The 8,277-nt window shown below is 30.3% G+C and overlaps 1 protein-coding gene across 3 annotated transcripts in view; it reads left to right on the top strand.

Annotated features, from left to right (window-relative positions):
- Positions 1 to 6,975: 6,975 nt before the first annotated feature.
- The window catches only part of LOC115890542 (serine/threonine-protein phosphatase 2A regulatory subunit B'' subunit beta), a 76,014-nt gene continuing 74,712 nt past the window's right edge, over positions 6,976 to 8,277 (top strand). For all 3 annotated transcript variants that reach the window (XM_030910804.1, XM_030910801.1, XM_030910802.1), the window contains exon 1: positions 6,976 to 7,302. The gene's annotated coding sequence lies outside the window, so the exon portion shown is untranslated. The remainder of the gene's footprint in view (positions 7,303 to 8,277) is intronic.

The following is an 8,277-nucleotide window of genomic DNA, read 5'->3' as shown; positions in this document are numbered from 1 at the left end:
CTTTAAATTTCTGACCTGGATAATATTTATTTGAATCTTCCAATTAGCTCGATTTTCCTTATCAATGTTAATTAGCGCTGATCAATATTGTTGCAATGAATATAATCAGTTTAAATAATTAAAGAAACCAGAGTCGGACTTGAAATTATTGTAAATAATAATTAAATAGTTTTGTTGCTGTTAAGGTAACCAAAACAAAAAAAAAAAGTATGGAATATCATTGTACTCAGCAGACCGAGTTCTTTCAAAATCTGAAATAAAAAATGCAGGTCCGTATTTAAAAAAATTAAGTTGGCCTCTGTATCTTAGAAATTATCAGTTAATTTGAAAATCTAAAAATACAATCAGATAGATCTAATAAAGTGGCTAGGCGAATGTGCAATTAGTTTTTTGATTTTCTAAAAACTAACGACAGGAAAAAATAAAAATTATTTTCAAAAAAATCCGTTTTTTCCAAAAAACTCAGCAATCCTTGAATTTTTTAAAGCTTTTTTGCTTGGTGAACATCTCAATACGCAACTTTGCCCCAATTTAACCATGTTCGTATCTATTACGGTTACCGAGATACCAATGCTCGTACCTCGAATTTGTAGCACCCTGTATGATTATGTGTTTTATTTGTCAAATAATTTCTTCAAAATACATTAAATTAAACCCTTATTAAACTTATAAAAAGCTATATTTTAGTTCTTAAACTATATTTAGTTCGTATAATTACTTTACTTATTTCATTTATGTTCTTCGTGGTTAAGTTAGATAGAGATATTTATGTATGGATTTGATTTGAGATATGAGATATTTAAGTTAGGTAGATATTTATGTATGGATCATTTTTATATTTTAACTATAAACAGTTTTTTTTCAATAGACATTCACTACAGTAACTTACATTTTACATTCATATTATGTTCCATATAATGTATTATGTTCTGATCCTTTATAAATACTTAAATTCAAATTATACTTTTCTAATAATTGCATCAAATATGTGGTAGTATACCCATACAACATTTAGCATACGGTGTCACATTTCTGCAAAATTCTAAAGCTGAATACATGAATTCAAGGCGATATCTAATAGATTTGCAGTACTTAAAATTAGGAGTTATTGTCGTAAATTAAAACAATCTGTTATATCTTATCTTATCTGTCAAGGTCTCAAAAAGGTTATATGTTGTTATATCAATCGAGGATAGTGATTCAAATACTAAGATTGAAATTTTAATGATATAGGTATGCATATCTACATAATATTACATATTTATAATGACAGTACATATGTGGATCTTGATGTTTAAAATATAAGTTTTCTCGTGATGGATTTTTAAATACCTAAATAGTCGAGTAGCAAATATGGAAACAAAAATAGTCGAGCTTTATGAAATTAGATTTGTGCTTTATGAAATAAGTTATTGTGTGTAATAAATTATTATGTTAGATGAGTAGAATGCCAAATATTTGAAAAAAGAGTTAAGAATTAACCCATGCAGCTGGTTTTTGTTAATCTGAGGAGCATGAAAGGTATGTCACTCTGCTCAGAGTGCCATTTTCTACCGAATTAAGTAAAAAAATACTGAGGGTGCCATTTAAAAATCAATAGTTGTTGTCTTTTCCAGTGAAATAGGAAGTGACCAAAAACAATTGAATACGTCAATCAATCCTAATTTATGTCATATACTAACATACCAAATCTCATTTTTTTTATCTGCAAAAATAAAAAAGTTATAAGGGTACGCACCCGGTAGTGTATATCTAACACTTTTTCAACTGCCTTTTATTTGCCCTTTAAAGTAAATTAAAAAAAAAGAGACAGGAATGAATATCGTCAAACGCCAGCCAAACGAAGACATAAAATACAATTGACCTCGCTTTAAACAGACTTATACAAAAATATATTCATAATATCATAATCTATTTTTGACAGAGTCCGGATTTTGTCCGGATTTCAGAGCTCACTTGTCCGGAATTTTCAATAAATTTGTATGGAAACCCCAACCAAGGTACCATTTAAAATTCTGTAATATTCAACTGATTTGTGACGATAAAATTAATATATTATCCGATAAAAAAATGAAATGAATGTTGTCTGTTTTTTCACCCGGTATATCCTAGATATTTATAACCTATATCATTTATAATTTTCACATGGTAAATTTTATTTTAAATTTTTCGGTCTTTATCTCAAGTCAGATCGGACCTTTACATCGTACCTATCATTTTTTATCACCTCACCACGCCACGCCACGAAATTAAGAATGAGCCGGAGAAATTACAGTATTACAGTGACAGCCAGCTGACCGTTATCAATAAATTAAGGTCCATCTTGGCGGCAATCTTCAAAAGAAATTTCAACTAAAATCACAGAATATTTTATATTGCCTGAGCTGTAATTATGCATAAGTCAGTTTCTTAACGTTTTAATTTTCAATGTTATACCAATGACACCTTCATTAAGATGAATTATTTTACTTTGGCCGTAGCTCGGAATACATTTACAATAAAGATTTATAAAATAAATATCCGACATAATATAATAACTTAGGGTTGCCAACCGTCCTCTATTCCAGAGGACAGTCCTCTTTTTGATCTCACTGTCCTCTTTTTTCTCACGTATTGAAAAAGTCCTCTTTTTACATCAAAATCTAAAAAATATTCGTCTGCCGCCACAACAATGCTTTAAAAAATTGTTATAATCTATGTCTTTCGCTACTCCTACTGCTTTGTACAAAAAAGAAAATGAAGAAATATTTATGTACAAGAAATACTTGTGGAAGCGATAAACATGTTTAACGGTTTTATGTTTACTTTAGATTATGGTTTAGAAAAAAAAGTTTTGTTGGAAATGGTTTCTTTTATTTTAACAAATTTTGAATATAAATATTTTTTAGAAAGTAAGAAAGACCATTAATCGCATACCGTTTACATAACTTTTTGGTAAATTCTAGACATTTGGGCGAGATTTCAAAAAATGTTCGCCTGTGCCTTTTTTTACGCTGTCGTCCTCTATTTTTTATTTTGAAAGTTGGCAATCTGGCTAACTTCGTATGGTAGTGATAGAAGTGAGTTTTTTGTTAGTTTTGTTGTACAATGACCGAATAATCTCGAACCATTGAGACCAATCGATTTGACAGTTCTGCTGTTGTCATTTGTTCTCTATATTTTGTTGTCAATTCGATTCAAGTATTTTCTGTATATTTTAAAATCTTTCTGTATTGGAATATGCTATGGAATATTATTAGGTTTGATTTGGTTTGGTTTGGTTTGGTTTGGTAAAATTTATATTGTATAATGTCCTAGTATGTCACAGTGGACATTAATTATTACAAATAAGTTCTATAAGCGTGCAAGACGTGAGCCATATACAAACTAGTTAATTAGCTTAGGTTCGCGGTACTGCAATGTTCTATCTTTACTGATAAGCGAGATAACGGTCTTTGCAATCAAAATGGGCAATACTCTACAGATATACAAGCCCCCTTTATATAATTTTTAAACTTTATTTTTCCCGAAAATTATCTTAATACATACACACTACTACTATTGTACGATTTAAGATTACGAAAGGCAAATTTGTCTTATATTTTCAAAAAAACACTTAAAACAAAAAGAATAAACAAAACTCTGTTCGATTATGATACAAAATACATTGTGTTGTATTTAAAATAGTGGCAAAAAATATAACAATTAATTATGACTCACCCTGTATATATCAAACAAAATTGCAAATTTTGGCAAACCGAATTTTAAAGAAGACGCTATTATTAAGGTGCGTTCAGACTGACTGCGCCGCTCAGCGCCGCGCAAAACATTTTTTTAACATGTACTTTTGAAGCTTAATTATCGATAATTATAAAAATCTACTCAGATCAAATCATGTAAATGAAAATATCTAGGAAAATCTTTGTTTGAGTGGTAGGTAACCTTAATAGTATTTTGAAGAGACATGAATTCTCCATTTAATATCGGAATAATATACTGGGTGTTCTATTTAAAATAAAAGAGTAACATGCTTTTAATGGAGACCAATGTTCAATATTAATTTTGTTTTACCCTGTATAAGTTTTTGGATCAAGCTTTAATTTGATATAAAGTACAATAGTTAATTTAACTACATATTAAGTTATACCGGATAAATTCCAATTTAGGTTGTAATATAAAAATTGTTCTTTATTTCTAGAAAATGTTAAATATGTCAAAAACCTTACATTTTTGTTATATACTTCTCTTATAAAACTTACCTTTATTTTTCTCCCAGAATCCGAAAATCAATTAATATATAGAGTGTTACATTACAAAAAACACAACTTTGATATGTAACTTTTTTTGGGGACACCCTGTAGAACTCTCTATATTTTTAAAAAGTGCTCTGAATTAACCTACATATATGCTCACAAAATTTCTTTTCAATACAAACTGTCGTTCTCTTTTGATCCTCCGCGGTGTATGAGGGGCGCCACCCTGTATTTGTAATACATAATTTATTTAAGAAAGGCTAAAAATATACCGAATTTTAAAGAAGACGCTATTATTAAGGTGCGTTCAGACTGACGCGTAAAACATTTTTTTAACATGTACTTTTGAAGTGTATTTTTTTAGCGCGCACAAAAATATACGTTGAAAAAATGATTTGCGCGGCGTGGAGCGGCGCAGCCGGTATAAACGCACCTTTACAGTGCTTATAATTTTTAAAATTCTTCAAATTTTGATTTTTAAGAGGGCTTTCAATAAGCAGCAGTTTAAAAACGGATATACATATTCAAAAACCACTAGGTATAGTATACAGGGTGGTCCGAACTGTATTCCGGAAACTTCAGAAGCATATTCTGCAGATAAAAATAAATAAAAAAGTTCGTATAAATACATGTCTTAAAATGCTTAGTTTCGGAGATACAGGGTGTAGAAGTTTCATTTTTATTTCGATTTTTTCCAAATAATTTAAGAAGTAACATCAATATTTGGATGAAAATTGGTGCCTGGAAGTTTTTTGACATGAGAAATTTGATTTTGATGTCAATATGACCCCTACTTGTAGTGGGCGCCATTCTACATATGCTATAATTGGTTTGAAGAGTAGTAACTTTTCGTCCATACATTTTCTATCCAAATGTATTTACTCATATCTTAGGATTATGTAAAGAAGCCAAAATGCAATAATATACAGGGTGTTTGATCAATTAAAAAAATCATCCCGATACACTCACACTTTATTGAGCGACCCTATAGGGTTAAAATATTTTCCTAAACCTATAATAGATCGTAGTAGGTACATGCTTTAAGTCTGCACTTAAACAAAATTCCCAATTTTTTTATTCTAGAAACTACAGATGCCCGACGCACTATTGCCGGACACTGTAGAGCTTTTTTGGAAGCCTGGGTCCTGGGTTACTCTGTATCTAGATTTGAGTCCCTCTGCAAATCTACATCTACATATATAAAATGCTATCTACATACCTAAAATACATACTAAAATGCTAATGTTTATCTGTGTCGTCTGTACTGAAGTAACGACTTACTCTAGAAAGTTGCTTTTTTTACTAAAAAATAGCTAATTGGCTCTTCTAAAAACTGTCATCGCCGGATTTTTTGTTTTTCATTTAATTAAACAAAAAATAAAAAGTATTTTTTTTTCCTGATGTCGTGGCGGATGCGCCAGGCTTCAACTAGTCTACATATATAAAATGCTAATGTTTATCTGTGTCGTCTCTACTGAAGTAACGACTTGCTCTAGAAAGTTGCTTTTTTTACTAAAAGATAGCTAATTGGCTCTTCTAAAAACTGTCGTCGCCGGATTTTTTGTTTTTCATTTCATTAAAAAAAATAAATGAAAAGTATTTTTTTTTGATGTCGTGGCGGATGCGCCAGGCTTCAACTATAGTCTACATATATAAAATGCTAATGTTTATCTGTGTCGTCTCTACTGAAGTAACGACTTGCTCTAGAAAGTTGCTTTTTTTACTAAAAGATAGCTAATTGGCTCTTCTAAAATCTGTCGTCGCCGGAATTTTTGTTTTTCATTTAATTAAAAAAAAGTATTTTTTTCCTGATGTCGATGTTGTGGCGGATGCGCCAGGCTTCAACTAGTAATATACATATAAAATGCTAATGTTTATCTGTGTCGTCTCTACTGAAGTAACGACTTGCTCTAGAAAGTTATTTTTTTTAATAAAATATAGCTAATTGGCTCTTCTAAAAAGTGTCGTCGCCGGATTTTTTGTTTTTCGTTTAATTAAGAAAAAATAAAAAGTATTTTTTTCCTGATGTCGTGGCGGATGCGCCAGGCTTCAACTAGTATATATAAAGAATTAGGTTCGACAAAGAAGGAGATTTAAACAGATCAATATTCAACATTTTCATAGTTTAGAATGAACTTGAAATAAGTAGAAAGTTTAATCTATATAACAATTACCACAATAAAGAAAATTTTAACTAAAAGTAGTTAACTCGGTATTGTTATGGCATTTATAGAATTTTATTAGAGCATAAAAAAATTACAGCATTCCATTAGAAATCAAATATATTTAATATAGTCACTCTGTATATCTAAAAAATATTTTTAAAATCTGTGCTACTATTATTGCATATTTTACAAGAAGGAGATGGAGTTGGAAGAATAACTTGTTCTTAAGACATCAACTACCCTTTTATAATTTTTATTTCATATTCATATTAGTTTTTTAACGCGGCTTTTTCTGTCCTCCATCTGTCCTCTATTCTGCCATCTATGTACTTATATCAAAACTATGAATTAAAATAATATATAGATTTCTGTAATCTACTGGGTAGAAACCTGTAAGATTGAAAAACTAAGTTTAGTGTCATCAAAAACAGATGGCAGCTTACTTCATAAAAGAAAACTGTTAGGCGTAGTTGATTACTTTATAGATTCTCCGTTAGATGTACGATCATCCATCTTTCTGTGTGACATTGGATCCTGAAATTCTGACATTTGTTTTCTTTCAGTAAGTTTTGGAACCGTGTATGGTTTGATGCGAAAATCGAAAGCTCTCTGTTGACAGACGTGTAAAAGTAAAATATTTTTCAGGATAAGGAAAGTGAAAAACCATTGTGCGAAAATGAACAGAAATTAGATAATTGCAGCGCCTAATTTTTTCGTCAAGTTTTCAGTGACAATTATTTACGTTTATTTGTGACGAACTTTCGTGGGAAATTCTCATTTTCCGGGAGATATGTGATTTTGTGTAGTGGTAGAAGAAAGGTTTGGTCTCCTGTGATATTCTTTGGATCGTCGTTGGAATTCCGATCATCTCAGATAAATGCCAGCCTGTTAATCTATAATTAGAGGTACGATCGAGTCTGCCTGCAATTTGCTCTATTTTCCTTTTAAACACGCCTCGTCAGTATGCAAATTAATTTAACCATAAAATAAAATATACGTTTAATTTTTAATGGTCTAAAATTATAATTAATAACATATATAGGTATCTATTAACTTAAGAAAAATGAAATAAGATGCGTAAGCTTAAGAAACCTGAAAAAATCAATGATACTAGTTGAAAGGGTTATTGGGGTAAAAACAAAGTGATAATTCTTAACATTTTAGTTTGTTTGATGCTTGATAACATTTTCAATTTCAATGCACCTACTCTCAGAATAAACTGCTAAAGTAGTTCACCAAGTGGATATAATGCGTTTGTATGTTGGTTTATTTCTGGAATACTTGAAGTTTCTTTCTGTTGCCAAAAATGTGAAACGCAAAGGGCAACGACTTCTTGCACTTTTCTAGTTCATTTTTAGAAATTGTAGGTATATTACTTAAGTCTTAAGTAGGTAGGTACTAGGTACCTATATGTATGTATATGGACTGTGTAAGTTTTAATTGAAAAAGTTACAATTGTTAACTACAAGTATAAATAACCAAAAACCAAACCAAGGTATAGTATTTCCGAAGTCAATTGGACTGGTTTGATTTGAGGCTCTTGATTTCGGCACTGTCATTGTTGGGCATCGTCTGGACAACTGGAGAATGCTGGAAGTGGTAAAAGATTTTATTCAAAACTTGCGGTTTCTATCCAGAATGAGTGATCACTTCAATACATCATTTTCTATTTTAATTTTATTAGTCAGCAGAACAAAAAATAAAGTTCTATGTAATTACTTAGGTATTATTATATTTTATTGATTATATATTATACCGAATGATAAAAAAACGGCGTCCAGTTAGCGTGGAAATGATGATCGGAGACATTCCCCAAGAATAAAATGCCACAATTTTTCGTAATTTTTGAAAATAAAATATGTTTTTGAGTTTGGCGAGAA

This window comes from Sitophilus oryzae, unplaced genomic scaffold (genome assembly GCF_002938485.1).
Source record: "Sitophilus oryzae breed Bouriz unplaced genomic scaffold, Soryzae_2.0 scaffold_882_pilon_pilon, whole genome shotgun sequence".
Classification (NCBI taxonomy): Eukaryota; Metazoa; Arthropoda; class Insecta; order Coleoptera; family Curculionidae; genus Sitophilus; species Sitophilus oryzae.
The sequence above is the reverse complement of the archived record's forward strand: the minus strand, read 5'-3'. Positions and strand labels throughout refer to the sequence as shown.